This window comes from Blennius ocellaris, assembly GCF_963422515.1.
Source record: "Blennius ocellaris genome assembly, chromosome: 13".
In the NCBI taxonomy this organism is placed as follows: domain Eukaryota; kingdom Metazoa; phylum Chordata; class Actinopteri; order Blenniiformes; family Blenniidae; genus Blennius; species Blennius ocellaris.
This window is the reverse complement of record NC_137662.1, coordinates 24,222,468-24,242,467: the sequence shown is the minus strand read 5'-3', so window position 1 is coordinate 24,242,467 and position 20,000 is coordinate 24,222,468.

Here is a 20,000-nt window from a genome sequence, read left to right as displayed (position 1 = left end):
TAGTACGAAGAAAAAAGTTAAATCACGCATGGAAACCATGTAAGAAATATATTATTTAAGCAAGTAAATATATTTTTGTTGCACCGCTTCCTGTTTTTTCGTAGTTTCTTGCTCGTCTTTTTAACATTTCTTCCACTTTTATCCTCTTCGTTTTCTCTACTTTGTCACATTTTCCCAATTTTTAAATAATTTCCTCTTTTTCTTTATTTGTAATTTGATCCCCTTACCATTTTTCATGTTATGTCATCCTTTCTTTCTTTTCTTTCCTCGTTCTTTTTTCCTCATCAGTCTCTTTTGAATTTCTTCATCCTTTTTATCTAATCCTTTTTAAATCTTACATTATTTACATTTCCCTCTTGATGCTCTTAATTTCCCTCCCTCTATTTTGCAGGCATTTCAAGTCTTGTCTTTTTTTTTTTTTTTCGTTTCGGAAAGGTTTCCGGAAAATGGCAAAAACACTGAAAACAGTGTAGTTTCCCCGTTTCTCCACTAGTGGGTGCTGCCGGACATTCATATATTCTTCTTTTCCTCAACTCCTATGCATTATTAATTAAAATAAATAACTAAAATTATTATTGTCCAGACACAGGAGCAGTGTCGTGTCCCCGCACCCCCCCCCCCCCCCGACCCGTTTCCATGGAGACAGAGCGTTTTCAAAAAGTTCCACCTAGTTTTCAGCGGCTCCAAGCTCAGTTGTGTAAACAGACACAATAAACGTTTCCGTTTTCAATTGAAAATATTGTGCAAACACGTTGTTAATTTTTTCCCCTCCCCCTCTTCCTTCCTCCTTCGTTTTCTTTCCTGCAATAATACGACCAAACATCAAAAACGCTGCGATTGAAACGAGACTTTGAAGCTATAATTTGACCCAAATTCCTCTCAGCTGCGTTTATTTTCTACAATTACCTCTCAGAAGAAAAAGTAAGGCGAAAAAAAAAGAGAAAAGCCAATTACTGCTATAATTGTGAAGAAGAAAAAAAAACCCAGGTTGTAGTAAATGACATGTTGAGAGAAATTGTTTGATTCCAGGAAGCTTGAAACCTGTGATTTGAAATAAGTGTTTGCCGGTTCTAAAAATAGCAGTTTAACCTCATTTGGGGGGAATTAATTCCTCCCGACAGCGGCGACACACCGGCGGCTGATTGAAGTGATTTTGCAGCTTGTTTATTCTTTTCCTTTCAGCGGAGTTCGCGTCACGCTGAGCCGCCGCTCACTGATAAATATGTGCAGTCTCTCCGGTACTCCGGGGATTTCTCCCAGAGGTGCCACTCAACAGCTGCAGCCCAGAAGAGACCGGGAGATGAAGGAAATGCATTCTGGGCCGCAGGTTGTCGAAACGCCGACGTGCAGCCGGGAGGCAAAAAGGAGCTTCCGGAAAGTTCTTCCGGTTTGGTTTTCCAAAAGCTGAGGTCACACGACAAGAGGAGGCTGTGCAGGCCGAACGGGACGAGTTTTCCCCCCCCCAGGGAGGAACACCACCCCAGAAAGTGAAGCGTGACAACAAATTCCGAAAATGTCGCTTTCAGGTTTATTTTTGCTTTTTCACTTTTTTTTTCTTTTTTCCCATTTTTTTCCAATTTATTTCCTTTTTTTTTTCTTTTTTATCCAGGTTTTTTTTTTGTCCCGTTTTTGTTCAGGTTTTTTTTTCTTCCAAATTTTTTCAGGTTTTTTTTTTCCATTTTTGTTCAGGTTTTTTTTTTTTTTTTACCAATTTTTTGTCACTTTTTTCCAGTTCTTGAAGTCCCCTCCCCCCCTTTTTCCACTCCCCCCCCCCCCCCTTTTTGTTTTTTTTTACGTTTTTCGTTTTCCAGTTTTTTTCCATTATTTTTCCCCGGTTTTTGTCAAGGATGTTTTTTCCAGTTTTTTCAAGATTATTTTCACATTTTTTGGTCACTTTTTTCAATTTTTTTCCATTTTTTTCCCCGATTTTTGTCAAGGTTTTTTCCCCCCCATTTTTTTCAGGATTATTTTCAATTTTTTTTGTCACTTTTATTTTTCCAGTTTTTTTTGAAAATGTTGCTTTTCAGTTTTCACAAAACTACTCTCTCTCAGAGGGGGGGTTCTTGTCGTCCAGATGTGTGGAGGCCTCATTCATCCATCTAACAGCCGGGCAGAGTTTCCAATATAATTTAAATATAACAAATATAAGTCATCTAGCAGTAAAAAAAAAAGTGAAGCGTGACAACAAATTATGAAAATGTCACTTTCAGGTTTATCTTTTTGTTTTTTCCATTTTTCTTTTTTTCCCCAGGTTTTTTTTTCTTCATTTTTTGGTCACTTTTTTCCATTTTTTAAAATTCCTCCTCATTTTTTTTTTCTACTCTCCCCATTTTTAAAGGGTTGTTTCCCCACAGTTTTTTTTCCCATTTTTTTTTGTCTTCGTCAAGGGTTTTTTTTCAAATTTTTTTGTCACTTTTTTCCAGTTTTTTAACCTCCCCACACCCAGTTTTTTCCACTTACCCCCCCTTTTTTACCCATTTTTTTTCCCCAGGTTTTTTTTTCTTCATTTTTTGTCACTTTTTTCCATTTTTTTAAATTCCTCCTCAGTTTTTTTTCCACTCTCCCCATTTTTTAAGGGTTGTTTCCCCACAGTTTTTTTCCCATTTTTTTTTTGTTTTCGTCAAGGGTTTTTTTTTCAAATTTTTTTGTCACTTTTTTCCAGTTTTTTAACCCCCCCCACACCCATTTTTTTCCACTTTCCCCCCATTTTTTTTGTCTCAGAAAATACTGCTTTTCGGTTTTCACAAAACTACTTCTACGTTACGGCTTAGAGCCGGTGCGTGGAGTGTCTAGAACCCAAAAGGTAAGACCAGGAGGCAGAACCGGTGCAATTGCCGGTGATTTTATTGCGAACCAGGACGTGGGAGACGAGGAAGCGGAGACTCCGGGACGCAGAGTGCTTCTGGCCCCCGGGGGCCGCCGCACTGCAGGGCTTAAGAGCTGCGATCAATTAGCTGATCACCTGCAGGAGCGTCAGTGAGGATCCGGCGCTGGAGCGAGGTGTGAAGCCTCACACTGATACACGTCTTATTCTCGGTTAAAGATTCTCTCTCGTATACAAAAGGGTTCTTGTCGTCCAGATGTGCGGAGGCCTCGTTCACGCATCTAACAGTTTCCCATGTAATTTAAATATAACAAATATAAGTCATCCGGCAGCAGAAAAAAATCACAACAATTCCACATAAACAAGGAGAAACGACTCTTTTAACAGCAAAAACCTGCAGAACCAGACACAGAGGATGAGACGTTCTGTTGTTCCAGGTGAGTTAGGTCAGAGGTCAGAGGTCAGAGGTCAACCTTTACAGCTAAATAGCCATTTTTGTCGCTTTCCAACAAATCAAATTTAACGGGAGCCACAAAAACACGTCCAAACCTCAAAATAATCCTCGACTAAATATGCAGGTTTCTTATTTAAAGGACTTTGATTTTCCGCCTCTTCTACTCGCTGACAGTGAATTCTTGTTTCTTTTTTCCTCTGCAGAAGTACCGTGAAGCGACTGCACTGTCCTCGGAACTGTGTGAATCAAATTCAACTGAAGTGAATTCTATTTCCTGGTGGATCTACATGCTCCGACATCCAGTTCGCTTTGTAACATCACTGTAAAATATATTGTAAATAATTGCATTCTGTACACTTTTCCGGCCTCAAAAGCACATCTTAGGGGTTTTTTTTTTTTTTCCTTCTTCTTTTTTCCCCCCCGTCTTTGTGTTTCAGGCTCTTCATTCCTTTTAAGAAAGCATCAAAAGCAGCCACATCCACACACACACACACACACACACACACACACAAAAAGACCATTAAGTGAAACGCAAGGGAGGCAGAGCGGGGAAGAAAGAGGGGAAGATGAAACAGGAAGCAGCAGTTTAAGCTATTTGGGGTCCTGTTTTAAAGCCGGGGGGGCGGGGGCTCCTATTAGACCAGTCCTCCCAGCACACTGCACATTTCTTTACTGTAACCACAGCGAGCTTCTGAAGTGTAAACGTTAGCGGGCAAAGCAAGGGGAGAGCCTCGGAGGGTGTTTTCCCACGCCGGGGGGACTCATAAATAACCGGCTGATTTTTTCCGGCGACGCCGTTGGAAGCGTAGCGTGGATCTATGAGGCACATTCCGGCTGTGACACGTCCATTCTTCAGTTTTGTATGAGGGCCTGTCATCACAGCGCCGGTGATACAGCGCGGCGGAAAAAACGACATGAATGAGCGTCACTTAAAACAAAAACAAAAAAACCAAACAAAAAAAGCAGATTTATAGCGGCAGCTTTGACGGAGAGTTTTTTATTGGAAATGAGCCGCGACGCTTGAGTGGTCGGGATAAAAACAATGACGAGAGAAAACTGGTTTAAAGCGACAACGGAGGCATAAATTCTCATGAAAAATGATCATTTAATGTGCTTATAGAGCTTTGAGATTTTTTTTTTTAATGAACATGATGCTAGAAATAAAATGTATTCTAATTCCCCCTTTGACTCCTCCCACAATCAGGCAGCTCTGCTCTGGCACATGGCGCCACGAGAGGAAGTACTTCCTCCCTCTTCCCATAGATGGGCGTGTGTGTGGGGGCGGAGCCAGTCCGGCTCACACAGACACAGCAGATTCTCATCCAATATTCAAATGGAGGGAAAATCAATGTATTTTGAATTTGAAGTTTTTAGAACATTTAATGTAAAAAAAAAAAAAAAACAATAAAACATTTTTTTTTTTACAAAATAATAAGTCATGGTGTTCATAATAAGACAGACAAATTGTACATTGTCACTTCTTTCCGTCATCTAACACTGATTCAGTCAATAACCTGAATTGAGATTACGGTAGAAGAGGATAAAGACCATGTGAGTTCAAAGGGAAGGAGGGACCGATTAGAGTGGTGGAAAGAGAGAAAGAGTGAGAGGGGAGAGGCAAAGAGAAATGGGAGGACGGGCGAGCAAGAAGTGAAAAGTGCCGGGAGGACGGGGAGGACGAGTCGACAGGAGAGCAGCGAGGAACCTTGTTTTCACTGATAAGCCGCTATCAAAGCGCGGCGGCCGGCAGATCAAAGGCTCGGCGTCGCCGCGGAGTCGACCTTTTTTTTTTTTTGAGGTATCACGCGTCCAGCCGGGACTGGAAATCAGCGATGGCGACGAACTCGAACTGACTGCGGTGGGAGGAAAGTGTAAGACAGAGTTCATTCAGACTCTCAGGGATCCGGAAGTCTTTCATCTCTCTGTCTGGACGTTTTTTTGTGTTTGAACCCAAACAGAAGAGCGAGAACCTCAAAAACAAGAATCTTCTGAACACCATTTTACGTTTCAACAAGGTTTTTTTTTTTTTTAAAACGGCGTCCAGTGTAGTTAGCGTTCCAGGCCATTTTCATAATAAAAACAATTCTGACTGCATCGACTGAGCATGTGCAGAACATCTGTTGACTACGGACATCGTACGCAGGAACATTTAATTTTTAAAAATTTAAATTGTGATTATTTTTCCTCCATTTACACGGAAACATATTGAGATTTTGAACGATGCCTCCAAATGACATGAAATCCTTTATTTTCAGCATTTCCTAGCCTTCATGCGTGTTTTCAGACGAATAAATAGATATTTATATATTCCGAATTTCATGAAATCTTCAGGGATGATTTGTCGTCAGCCAAGGACCAGTAGATTAGATTTTAGGACGCTAACAGCTAACCGTTTTCAAATAAATCCCCCCAAAACTGCGAATAAAACATTTCCTATACAAAACACATGAGCGGCACCTCATGGAGATTAAAGGAGATCTGCGTCTGTTGCCGTGGAGACGCTCCCCGCTCAGGGTTTCACACGGCGTCGCTGCTACCCGACAGGCTAGTTAGCATCGACATGAGCTAACGGCTAACACGTTAGCGACGCTAACTTAGTTCCGCAAACAAAATGCGGTGCTCTACCGAGTGTAGCTCTAGTTAATGTTTCAATAGTAAATGATCATTTCACTTGGGGATGTTTGTTCTGAGTTTAAGCTTTTATTGCAAAAAAAGTCGATCCGTCGATCAACAAAACCTCGTTTTCCAATACTTGCTGAGTCACGGTGAACAAATGAGGCCGATCGTACAGATTGACGGGATTAACCAACGTTTCCACTCCATGAAAGAAGCTTCAGATCAGCTGTGACGCTTTGCAAATGTTGTCCAGCGCAATTTTTCTTTTTTTTTTTAATTTTCTGCTCCTCCGAAGCTCGTCTTGGACGTGATGTGAAGATTTACCGACAGACAGCTCAGTTAACGGCGCGGCTCTTAAACGAAACAAGCTGCTTTCGCGCGACTGCAGATTTATTACGTTTTCCAAAAAAAACAGAGCCGACCGGGAACGGAGCTCCGGCGGCGTTATTGGAAATGACGGCGGTCGGACGGCGAGGTGAGAAGCGGAGGGGAGTGGACGTCGGCCCCAGACGGATCTTTTAAAAAGAAGCAAACAGTAGTTTCTTGGTGTTTTAATAGAAAACAGAGCCGGACGGCGCGTTCGTCCCGGCGGTGACCTCTGGCTCCGTTCGCTATGGAAACTCCTGCCAGACGTAATTCCACCGAATGTCACTTCCTTTCATCTTTCCCAGCAGAAACGTTCCCCCGATGTTTTACCTTTTTCCGCGAACGTAGCCGGAGGGCGACTTCGTTCACGGAGCGTCCAGCGGCAGCGACGACAATCAGAGCCTGATCGCTTGGACAAATTATGTCGGCGGTTCAACTCAACTTTATTTATAAAGCGCTTTAAGCAGCCGTAGCTGAGACAAAGTGCTGTACATTGAAATAAAAGATATAAGAGGCTAAATAAAAACATTAAAACAATAAAAACAATTAAAAAAAAAACAAGAAGGCCGTTGCTGGGCTAATCCCCCGCCGGAGGGCTTTATATTTCCTCACAAAGCCAGCTCTAAGGCAGCACACTTGGTACACTAGAGGGTGTTCCATGGGTCCTAGTAGATAATTATGTAGAATCTGAAAGGTCTTCTTCATAAGCTATGTCAAAATACGTCTCCAGAGCCCAAAAGGTGTTTTTATGCACTTAGTGACCCTGTGACCTGATATGCAAATTAGGTCATGGTCACCATGGTGCCCCTTCTCCGCAGGTGGAGTGTCCATGTGTGAAGTTTGGTGACTGTGGGCCCAGGAACTGCTGAGAAATGAGGAGAAATGTTTCTATGAAAATAAATGTATTGTGCAACCATGACGAGCAAACTTCAGACCCTACCAATCTTCAAGGTCAAGGTCAGGTCACTTGGTGTACTAGAGGTTATCCCTGGAGTGTGTATCATGTGTGTATAAAGTTTCAGAGCCCTAGCTCAAAAACCTAGGCCTCCAGAGCCCAAAATGTGTTTTTAAGCACTTCGTGACCCTGTGACCTACTTAATATGCAAATTAGGTCAAGGTCACCATAGTATCCCTTCCCCCTCTGAGATGTATCCACATGTGAAGTTTGGTCACTGTGGGCCCAGGGGTTGCCGAGATATAGGTAGAAACGTTCGAAGGGACGGACGTACGTACATACGTACGGAGACTGTTTCAAGATCCCCCTTCGGGGCCTATCAGCCACGGCGGGGGATAAAAAAGTTAAAGCAATAAAAACAATCAGATGGTAAAACAATAAATACAACGTAAAAAGTTAAAACAATAAAAAAAACAAAACGAAGGCACTAAAACCAGAGCAGAGTCTCACGCTGAGGTAAAAGCCAAAGAATAAAAATGGGTTTTAAGACGAGTTTTAAAGGTCTGGTCTCGTTTTTTACGGCTTCTGGCGAGGCCGAGGTGGGAGTCGCGTTCGGGCTAGCGGAGAAATCGCAGCACGGTGGCGCCGTGGTGCTTTCAGCCCCGCTTTTACGCGGCAACGTTTTGTCAGTGAAAGGGGAAAACTCCCGTAGGGTTTTTGGGGATGTTGCCGTGGAAACAGGGGGGGGCAGTCCTGATCTTGGTCACCGTAGTAACTCGTTCTCTTCTGCACATGCTCAGTAGAGACAATCAGAAAAAACAAAAGTTTCCTCTGTGGTTTCATGAGTCCCAGTTCGTATTCTCCTGGGATTTGGTACTTTTATTTTGAAAGTCACCGTCCGCTGGAGTGTCTGTATTCTGCCATTGTTATTGTTGAGAGCTCATTGTTCCGTGCATCGCGTGCGTCTGGTTTTACAGAAACGACTCGGGAAAAGCGTGCCGTCGTCAACCCTCGCCACATCTGTCGCCATGGAAACCAACGGATTACATGGCGACTTGATCCACCGCACTCCTTCCATCACTTGTCACTTTAATTCCTTCACGTTAGCATTGCTTGACGCAGATGTACAGACGGTTTACATTTCCCTGTGACCCCTCCCCCGACCTTTGACCCCCCCCCCAACCGTTAAGCAGTGTAATGACATCACTGCATCATGTGACATATCCGAGGATAGACAATTAAAAACGGAACGTCCTGGTGTGAGTTTGACAGAAATTACATTCGAATTGACCGCGTTATGACAAGAATATGTTTTTGACCTTTCGCGACCTTTGACCAATTCGCTCTCGAAATTTAAAGGAACCGACCCTGGAGGAGAAATCATCCCTGGAAATGTTGTGCAATTTGAGTTAGCGAAAAGCCCCCCCAGGCCAGGATTCAACCAGATCCTGCACATGCCTGCATTCTGCCGGTGGTCAACTAAGATAATAACGTTTGCTTGCGTTCACTTCATCCTCTACATGTTGGTGGAGGGAAGAAGAGAATTATCTCAACGTGTACAGCAGGGGTCCAAACACACGTCGGCCCAGGAGCCACGTTAAGGCCGACTTCATGTTGAGAAGCGGGTTTTCCACAGGGGGTGAAAGAAATATTACATTGTGTTTCACATTTTGAGGAGGAGGACTGGAAAACTTGCTTTTATCTGATTGACAATATATTAAAATTAAATATAATGATGAGAAGTGAAAAAAAGTATTAAATAAAATTTAATAAAATTAAATAAAATAAAATTAAATTAAATAAAATTAAATACAATTGAATAAAATTAAGTAAAATTAAGTAAAATTTACTAAATTAAATTAAATTAAATTAAGTTATAAAAACCAATAAAAATACATTTAAATCTAATAAAAAAATAAATGCAATTTAAATAAATAAATATATAAAATGTATATAAATAAATAAATACAATTTAAATAAATAAAAAAATAAATACAACAAAATGTGACTTTGAACATGTCTTTGCCTGTTGTGCACCAGCAACTGTGACAGAAGCCAAATCCGTCCGGGTGGGGGGTGGGGGGTGGCGGGTGGGGATGGGGAATGTGTCGCAGCGCGCCGTACAAAGCGGCCGCCAGCAGTACTCGACCTTTGGAGCGTGCAGACGCCGAGGAGGTTTCCCCGGTAGCTCGGTGACACTGGAACAAAAAGGAACCAAAAAAAACACAAAACCTCTCCGTAGACTTGTTGGACGCGTTCGGCTGTTGGGTGTCAGAAACAATCCGCGCCCCGCCGGCAAGACCGTAAATGTGACTAGCGTGACGTAGCGGCACCATAACGACTCCGGCGCGTCAAAGCAGCTGAACGCATTAGTGGCTTATTTACACCCCCGGAGGCTAAACACTGACCGACGCTACGAGCCCTCGGCAGGGAAATGGCATAATTCAACGCGAAAGGCACGAGATCATAACTTAATAATAAAAGCGGCATGCAGGAATAATAATCGCTATAAACCAATAGAGCCCCAGTTGAAGGGACATGATTAAGAACGATCAAGTGATGGTGAGTAACTGCCTTTGAATGGAAATGGTAATTGCCTCAGGACCTCCTTTTGCAATATTAATCTGCTAATAATCTGACTGCACAATGACGGATCTCTTGACAATAACATTATGGCGCGTGGATCATTATCAGATCAGATGACTTTCAGCGGTTAAATTGAGATTTTGAGAGAGAGAGAGAGAGAGAGAGAGAGAGAGAGAGAGAGAGAGAGAGAGAGAGAAATACCACAACAGTGGAGCTCGCTGGGATTTAGTCTTGAAGTCGGTTCAGACGCCCGCAGATCTGGCGCAGGTCAGCTGCGGGGGAGGCGCTTTTGCTCAAGGGCCCTTCAGTAGTGTGACTCCCGGCTGTGCATCTTTCCATCTGATTAAAACTGATCTGAGGCTTTAAATCAGTTTTCTTTAAGGCTCCCGGTGCTTTCTGTGTAACAGTGCCAATGAATAACTGAGTGAGCCAGAGGGGGAGACGGAGTGTGTGTGTGTGTGTGTGTGTGTGTGTGTGTGTGTGTGTGTGTGTGTGTGTGTAAAACACATGGCCAGATTTTATGTGTCTGAGTAAGACGGCTGATTTAAAGAGAGGTCGCGGTGGGGTCGCGTCCATAAATGAGTGAAATGGAGAAGCATAAACAATGAGTGTAAGACAACGAGGCTGTGTTTTTAATGTGTGTGTGTGTGTGTGTCGGTTTATCTACCCTTGTGGGGACCGAGACCCGACTGGACTGAGGACTTTCCCTGTGGACTTGAGATTTGAAGACAATAATCCTCAGTGTTTCCAAAGTGAAGGGACGTTTTCCCAAAGACTGGATCCTTGATACCAGAAGGGATCGACACGTATCCATTTAGTGGTCCGAGATCAAGATTGGGAAAACTTTTTGAAATCTGTGGTAAAAAAAAAAAAAAGATCTCTTGCTGTCAAAGAGAAGCGCATCTCTTGTGAAGTTGGTATCTTAAAGTCCCAGTGAAATGTAAAACACTACTTTGCGAAAAACGATAGTTGTGGTTCTACTTCTAAGGTTCCTCCGACTCTGCTCCACCACTGTTGTTGCATAACAAAGTTATTTGAATTTTGAATCTCCAGCCGAGGAAGTCGGGGGAATCCTTCTCCTTTGTGGGCCATTGTGGGCGGAGCCTATGTGTGACGTCACGAGTTGTGCAGATCTCGATCTGTTGTGTTTATATCGGCTTGTTTCCTTTTAAATATCAACGTTTTTACAGTGTTTTGAAGTTCTAGTCGGCGTTTTATGAGCCTTGATGAAAGATTGAGCCTGGAAGAGACCGAGAGAGGAGGAAAGGAGCACAGGCGGTGGGAGCGGCTAGCCGCTAGCTCGGGCGGCTAGTAGACGATCAAGTAATACCTGGACTCATCTTCGGTGATTCTGCGCAGTCGGAAAAGCTCTTGGACGTGTTGGATCCAGGAAGCCGGTCGTTCTGCCAAAAGTCAGGAGCCTCAAAGCCTCAAAGGTGAAAAGTGGCGGCTGCTGAGGCGAGGAGACAAGGACGAATGGAGGACGAAGCGTCTTCTGCTTCCTCAAACATGTTCCAGACGGGGTCACCGATGGCAGAACCACCTTCTGTGTCTTCTTCATCAATCACTGGGTTTGAAATGACGACGATGATGAAATATGGTTAAATTCAGCCTCTTCGTGGTCAAAACTCTGATCCTCCATAATGTAAACACAACTTGGGCGTGTGCACAACTCGTGATGTCACTATTATTGTCAGAAGCTCCGCCCAGCAGAGGAAATAGCGCCGTTTATCGGCTATTTTCTCGCAGATTGCCGCGTTTTAACATTTTACCCTTCGGCCAGTTAGCATAAAAAACGTCCCTAGAAGAGACACCAGAGTGTTTTGGAGGTGGAATCTTCATTCACTAGGACTTTAAGGTTTTCTTCTGATTGTCAACAACCTGGTTGTGTGATATTTGGCAACACTGCTCATTTAAAAAAAAACATTTCAAAACAAAATACTATGCACTATCCAGCACGTCGGTTCAGAAACTTAAACGATTTAAATACATTTTGACGAATTATCTGACACCAAGGTGCAAATTACAGATAAAACTCAGTGACGACACAAAACAAACGTTTCGACGCCTCGAAGCAGAAACTTTTGGGGGAAAAAAAAGCACATTGGGATTTTCCCGTTTCTCGGCGTCTGCCGTCACAAAGTAAAACATCCCAGCGACGACGTGAAATTTAGATTTTAACGCGGAGACCAAGAAGATTCTGAACCGTGTCGCGGTTGAAACGACGACACGGCACGATTGGAAGAGCGACAAGATGAAATCTAGAGCTTTTCTTCTGAAATCCACCGAATTGACAAACGGTGAGTCGAGATTAATGTGGAGGCAGAAATGAAGACCATATAAGGAAATTGCGTAACGCCGGTCAGACCTGGATGGAGGTCAGTTGTCAGGCAGTTTTCCATTCCATTCCTTAAGCAGCAGGTCATGAAGCGGGTCCGTGTTTTGAAAAAAAAAATAAAAAATACAAATAGAAAATTGTGCCTTAAAAAACTTTTCAGCATCGAAATGATTTAAAGGGTTGAGGTAATCCGAGTATTAGTTACAGCTGAGTTTTTAAAGTAGGTAGTGCAGGAAGTGCATGTAAATCAAGGCAATGTCCCCGGGAAGTGTGTGTGTGTGCGTGTGTGTGTGTGTGTGTGTGTGTGTGTGTGTGTGTGTGGTGTGTGTGTGTGTGTGTGTGTGTGTGTCTGTGTGTCATCATGAATTCATGGCAGCGAAAGTGTGTTTATTCATGCCGTGACCCACATATGCTCCCCAGAAAGGCATCATCAAAAGCCCTATTGTCCTCCTCCTCTTGCTCCCTTCACCTCCTTCTCCCGGTCTTCTCCCACTCTGCTCCGCTCCCCCTCTTCCTCCCACTCTTCCTCCGCCTCAATCACTCCCTCCGCCTCTCCTGGGGTCTTTTTATAAGCCCGACTTGACAGTCTCAGACAGTCGCCTCCCGCCCGCCTCCTCCACTTCCTGAGCCCCCGTGGTAAAGTGAAACCACCACACACGCACACACGCACACACACGCACACGCACACACGCACACACACACACACACGGCGGCGGCAAAGCGAGAGCTTGACAGCTGCGGTCACTCGGCGTCGGGACTCTCCTCCATCTTAATCAACCTGCTCGGAGCGCCGGGGCTGAGAGGTTCTCCTCACGACGCCACTCCGACGGGAGAATTTGTGATGTTTTTCAAAAGTTTAAATTGCAGACGTGACTCACGGTCGGCTCTCGCCCCGGCTCCGGTGACACGCTCCTGGAATTTGAGTCACGGGGGCCCAACGTTTTCACAGAGATTCTGCTCTAAGACGACAAATTGATCCACTTTCTGTGTTCAGTTCCCCGCTTTCATTTCTTAACATTCATTTTTTTCATTGTGTGTGTATATATATATATATACATACATATATATGTGTGTGTATTTATTTATTTATTTATTTAATTTATTTTAATCTTTTTTTTAATAAAATTGTATATATATATACACATACATATATATGTGTGTGTATTTATTTATTTTAATCTTTTTTTATTAAATATTTTATATATATATATATTTAGATTTTTTATTTAATTTTATAGATATATGTATATATTTATTTAAATTTTTATATATATATATACATACATATATACATACATACATACATACATACGCACGCACGCACGCACGCACGCACGCACGCACGCACACACACACACACACACACACACACACACACACACACACACACACACACACACACACACACACACACACACACCATGGTAACCCTAACCCTAGCGAAAACTGTGTAAAAATAACAGTTTGATTCGACGGGAAATATCGAACTTTTTCACGATGATCACATTTTTTTGAGATGTAGCCGTATACGGAACATCCACTTTTTTTTTTTTTTAAATAAAATAATACTTTTTCTCCAGTTTTGATAATAGGAGAGAAAAAAAACGCATAATTCACCTCCAAATAGTCGACTTTTCTGGATACCCGCCTTCAATGTGGACGACAAGAGCACTTGCATTGAGCATTCGTAGGATAATCAACGTCCGAGGTGTCGTCACCTTTTCCTCATCGGTTGGACGTCAAAATAAAACCCCCGTCTTGGTAGCGTTCAAGGCAATCATCCAGACATCATCCAGGGAAGCACATTCTCTTCTTCTCGTTCACTCAGTTGAGTAAATAGAAGCTTTCAGTTACATGAACATTTTTTTTGTTTTTTTGAGGCCGGTTGTGGTGAGGCAGCTCATGGCGGCGTGGGAGGAGGAGGAGGAGGAGGTGGAGGTGGAGGGGGAGGGTGGGGGAGGTTGTTAAAAAGACAAGCCGATGAGCCGGTGACTCAGAGCCGTGACCCGCCACATGAACGGCTCCCTATCCAGCCCTCCTGAAGAGGAACACTGCGCCAAAGCTGCTTTTTTAGTTTTTTGTTTCCGTGGGTACAAAGCGCAACGCCGGAGCTGGCCACCGTCCCAGGCAGCGGCGCCATCTGTTCCGGGAGCGGCGAGGATTCATCAGGTGGGCGCAGCGGGGGGAGCGGCGATGTCATCAGCAAGGAGGCTCGTGTGCCACAAGTACCGCAGGAAAACAAGCCGCCGCCGACGCCGCCGTTCTCGGATCTTTGCCGTACTTTCTCTCCGGTGTTTTCGTCTCTTCGGGGACTCCGGAGTCCCTCGAGAGTTGAAATGTTTAAAAGGTACAGAGGCGACGATGACGCTTTTTGAAAGGGCGAGTACGAGCACTAACCGAGTACCGAGTACCGATACAAGAGCTCATTGACTTCAATTCCAGAGAAAATACTGTATTTATTCCCGAGGGGCAATTTAAATGTCATAAAGTTGAATTCATTCTCCAAACGCTAATGATATGAGCGCATCAGGCAGACAGTGTTCATGTTTAGCATGTAGCATGTAGCATCACTGGTATGGGAGGTAAAAACTTGTTAGCATGTAGCACAGCTGGTGTCTGAGCACTGAAAGTCGTTAGCATGTAGCACAGCTGGTGTCTGAGCACTGAAAGTCGTTAGCATGTAGCACAGCTAGTGTCTGAGCACTGAAAGTCGTTAGCATGTAGCACAGCTAGTGTCTGAGCACTGAAAGTCATTAGCATGTAGCACAGCTGGTGTCTGAGCACTGAAACTCGTTAGCATGTAGCATGTAGCACAGCTCAGAGTTACGTTCTGAGCAGTTAAACTCCAGAGCAACATTGTTCTGACTCTGCCGGTGATTAAGTCGCCGGTGTTGTACGAACTATCTCCCTCCTCCTCTTGATATTTTGGCACGACGTCGACCTGCGGGTGACTTCACTGACGGACGGCGTCGAGTGTTCGGCGAGTTGAATCATGGATATCGGTACTTGGTATAGTATTGGACCCGATACCGGTGTCAGTGTATCGTCGTACCGAAACACACTTAAAGCCAAAGAAATTCACTTTGTTCATCTTGCAGGTGGAATGAGGAGTTCATTGACCCTAACCCTTACCCTAACCCTAACCCTCACCCTAAACCCTAGCCCACTAACCCTAACCCTCATAAACCTAACCCTACCCCTAAACCTCACCCTAACTCTAACCCTAACCCCTAACCCACTAACCCTAACCCTCATAAACCTAACCCTAACCCTAAACCCTAACCCACTAACCCTAGCCCTAACCCTCATAAACCTAACCCTAGCCCTAAACCTCACCCTAACTCTAACCCTAACCCTAAACTCTAACCCCCTAACCCTAACCCTCATAAACCTAACCCTAACCCTAAACCCTAACCCACTAACCCTAACCCTCATAAACCTAACCCTAACCCATCGACCCATCAGAAGTGCCAAACATCAGCACACCACCACCAACTTGAATTACTGTCAACTTGCATGTTTTTCACGTTGATCCCATTTGCCATACTTGTTTTTACCGAACAACCGTCACCTCTCCACTTACTTCTTGTTTTATCTCAGAACATCGTCAGCTTAGGACCAGGTCTCGACACCCCAGCGCCCCCCACTGGACAAACACTCAGACAGACGCCGTCGCCCATGCACTCAGTCACACGAAAAGCCAAATCAACAAATTAATCGAGTGGCTTTCAACCAGAAGTCCAATCTTTTGGAACACGCAGAAATGCAATATTGAGAAAACCAAAGTTATAAATCTCTGCAGAAACCCTGAACCACTGGGCCATGCAGCGTTACCTCACCAAATATCTGTTTTGCAAGGGACCCAAAACATTTTTTTTTTTTTAAATGCATTGGGTTGTTGGGTTCAATTGGCAAATGCTAACAAACAAAAACCACAAAAAAACTGAGAAAGCCTTTAATCAAAACACGACCCACATTTCTTCCCCCCTTCTTAAGAACGTCCGACGTGTTTGTGTTGGAGTCTCGTCTCGTCTTCAGTTTTCTCCCCCGCTGTCGTTTTGTTTTCCCTGGACCGCCTCGCGGTGGGACGACACTCTTGACGGTGCTCCTGACGGACGGGGGGGAGGGGGGGGGGGGGGGGGGGGGGGGGGGATAACAACCAGCATCTGACTTCCATTAGGGAAAACTGGAACCCAAGACAATCCCTGATTGTCAGGGAGAGTTTAATACCGCGACGCCGCCCGGAGCTCCTGCGGCCCAAAGTGGAACGCAGCAGAAGTTGACGAAATTCAATAAAGCAAATCTAAAAAAAATTGTGCTTTTAATCAGCATTTACACAACTTTTCAAGTAAAAATGCGTCGTTTTTTGCATTTTCCTTCCGAAAACGGCGCAGAAGTGAAGCACTTTCAATTTCTTGTCTTTCTCCGTTTCCTGTTTGCAACTTTGATCTAAGTTAAGAAAGAAACACTAATCATACGTCTGTATTTAGCTGTACTGGCATTAGGGGGCAGTCACGAGTTACTGCCGTCCTTTAAACCCCGTTTCCACGACGACGTGTCAGGTGAAAAATGCATCGCTTGTGCATTTTCGTTTCAGAGAAGTGTCCCAGGAGAACATGGACTGGAGGTGACGACACCACAGAGGAAACATCGTTCTCTACTGAGCATGTGCAGAAGGACTCGTTACTACGACCGTGGTTTCCATGGAGACAGAGTCCGTTGTCACATAAATGTAAATGACCAAAACGTTATTAAAGACCCCCCTTCTTTTTTTCTTTTTTTTTTTTTTAAATAAAAGACCCCCCCCCTCCCGTTTCCATGGCAACGCTTCAAGTGAAAATGCAACATTCTTTTTTTGGGGGGTATTTTCGTTTCCGAAATTTTTTTTCGTGAGCACAGAAACATTTTGACAATTGTGTAGTTTGCATGCCGGGCCACTAGTTGGTGCTGTTTGTTTTTTGTTATGAAACTATACACACACACACACACACACACACACACACACACACACACACACACACACACAAAGTTGCATTGTTGCCGTGTAAAACAGGCCCCTCAGCGACAAACATGGAACTTTTCCAAAAATTTGGACATTTTGTGCAAATTATTTCTTTTCTTGTTTCTTTTCTTTATTTTTAAATTAATTTCGTCAAAAAAAAAAATAATCTTCCTGCAGTTTTTCCATCCTGAAAATCCCGAAGGAATCATCCTCAGTCACATGATCCCGACATGAGATGATGAAAAGCAACATTTCCGGTGGCTCCAGTGACACTTTCCCCTCCAAACACGAAGACAAAGCTCGGTGTTAAAATGACGACAATTACACGCCCGTCAGTTCCACACATGTACACCACGCACCACCCGACCTGTGCAATTTTCTTTTGAAGAGCGATGTTGCCTGGCAACAAAGCCAGGAAGTGGACTTTTGGCACATGTGTTTGAAAAGGCCCGCTTTCATTTATTTATGCCTCGGCGCTCCTGCTGCAGTTCGCCTTGGTGACATCATTAATTAAAACCTCTGACTAATAAATCACCGCCGGCTGGTAAATAAAATGCTTTAGAGGCGATTCGGTCGAGATGCTCGGGGAAGTCTGGCGGAGACGGACCTCTTCAGTCTCAGGGTGCGTCCTAATAGTCCTTCCTGTCCACTTTTCCTTGTCCCCCCCTTGATGACATCACGGGGTTCAGGAAGCTAAATTGATTGACGTTCTCTTCGTACCTCCAGCTGTTTCGTTCCCATTTCCCACTTCAGCCACTTGTTGGTCCTGCTGTGCTCCGATTATGTCCTCCTGCATGTTTATGTTTGTGTTTGTTTTTTTTTATTCCTTTAGCTGTGAATACATTCATTTAGAGGAGAAACCAAGTGGGCCTGCCGCCTTGAAGCATTTCTTCTCTTATCGCTTCGACCTCGAACGCGGGTTTTCTCCATCCGTCCGTCGAGCATCTCTGCATCTATACGACTCGGATTGGAACCATCAACTTACGTATTTGTACGCCGCAACGTCACGGATGAGAAATGAAATGTAAATTAAATTTGGCGACACTGACAAGAGTCACATTGGGTTCAAGCGACCAAAACTCAAAACTCTAATTTAAAAACAATCGTCCGATTTCGTGTTTCCGTCTAAAGTGACGGACGGATCGTCTGTAATTCCGAACAGCTGCAGGGAACGAAGGAATTGATTGTTCCCGAGGTACGTTCACAGCCACGGGATCACCATTCTCTTGGGTTGCATTAAATTTTGCACACAGACCTGCTGGAATTCTACGGAAAGTGTAACACAACCCAGAAGAGGCGGATTTAATAGGAGGACTTGACAAACTAAAAGACGGAGAGAGAGAGCGAGAGAGAGAGAGAGAGAGAGGTCAGGAGGAGGGCAGGGAGGTAGAGAGGTGCAGTCATGAAGCGGAGGATATAAGTGATGCAAAAAAAAAAAAAGGGGGGGGGGTGTGGAATAATAACAGGAAATATAAAGAGCGAGTGAAAAGGAATATTGTCCGGCGTTGGACGCCGTCCAAGAAAAATCACCCCAGATTGATGGAAGGAGGAGAGAAGAGACGTGGAAAGAAGGGATGAGAAAGAGCCAAAGAAAACAGGGAGTCTGTGGGAAACCGGGACTTTCAGGAGACGGGCGGCCGAGGAGAAGTTTTGAAGACGACGACTGAAGAGCGAAGAAACGACGGCGGCGGCGGGGAAATGAGTGAGACGGCCGTCACACACGTCTGGGACTAATTAGCAGGGAAATAAAGGAAAAAAGACGAGCATATTGGACCGATCGCGTTCTTGGCAAATAGGACGGAGGAAAAAAAACCTCTAAAAAAACTTCACCACCGTTCTGGGGATCCACAGTTTCCTCAGAAAGTGATGGTGTTTCCTGTTGACCCCACCCCTCCACCCCTCCCCCCCCCCCCAATGCTCCCATTTGTCTAAATTAGATGGACGAAAACACAAACCAAAAAAATCACAAGCTTTTGATTTGAAAATCCACTTTTACTTGAGAGGAGAGAAGTTGTATAAAGTACATGTAGTGAAAATATTGTTATAATACATGTGTGGGATGGATTGGGGAGGGAGGGGGGGGGGGGTAGGGGAGGGGGACCAGGCCAAATGAACTGAGTCGGTGAAGAAGACGATGATGAAGCTCGGGGGTTTTAGTTTGAAGAAAATAAACAGGATCTGGTGTCGAGACGAGAGACGGAAAAATCTCTGGGCTTAATGAAAGACAAGACAAGAAATGAGCGCCTTCCTCCTCTAATGTCAGATTATAGAGCATCTTCCCCCTCTAATGTCAGATTATAGAGCATATTCCTCCTCTAACGTCAGATTATAGAGCATCTTCCTCCTCTAATGTCAGATTATATAGCATCTTCCTCCTCTAACATCAGATTATAGAGCATCTTCCTCCTCTAACACCAGATTATATAGCATCTTCCTCCTCTAACACCAGATTATAGAGCATCTTCCTCCTCTCACATCAGATTATAGAGCATCCCCATCTTCTAACATCAGATTATAGAGCATCTTCCTCCTCTAACATCAGATTATAGAGCATCTTCCTCCTCTAATCCAGATTATAGAGCATCTCCCTCCTCTAACACCACATTATAGAGCATCTTCCTCCTCTAACATCAGATTATAGAGCATCTTCCTCCTCTAACATCAGATTATAGAGCATCTTCCTCCTCTAATCCAGATTATAGAGCATCTTCCTCCTCTAACGTCAGATTATAGAGCATTGTTTTCCTCTAACATCTATATGTATTTATTTATTTATCATTTATTAATTTTATTAGTATTAATTTTGTAATTTCAGTATCAAAACATGTAAATGTTTACAATGAAGTTAATTTTCTCTTCATCAAACAGAATCATGAAAGTGAAAACTTGACAAAGTGAAGTGAGGAAGAAGAGTGGAGG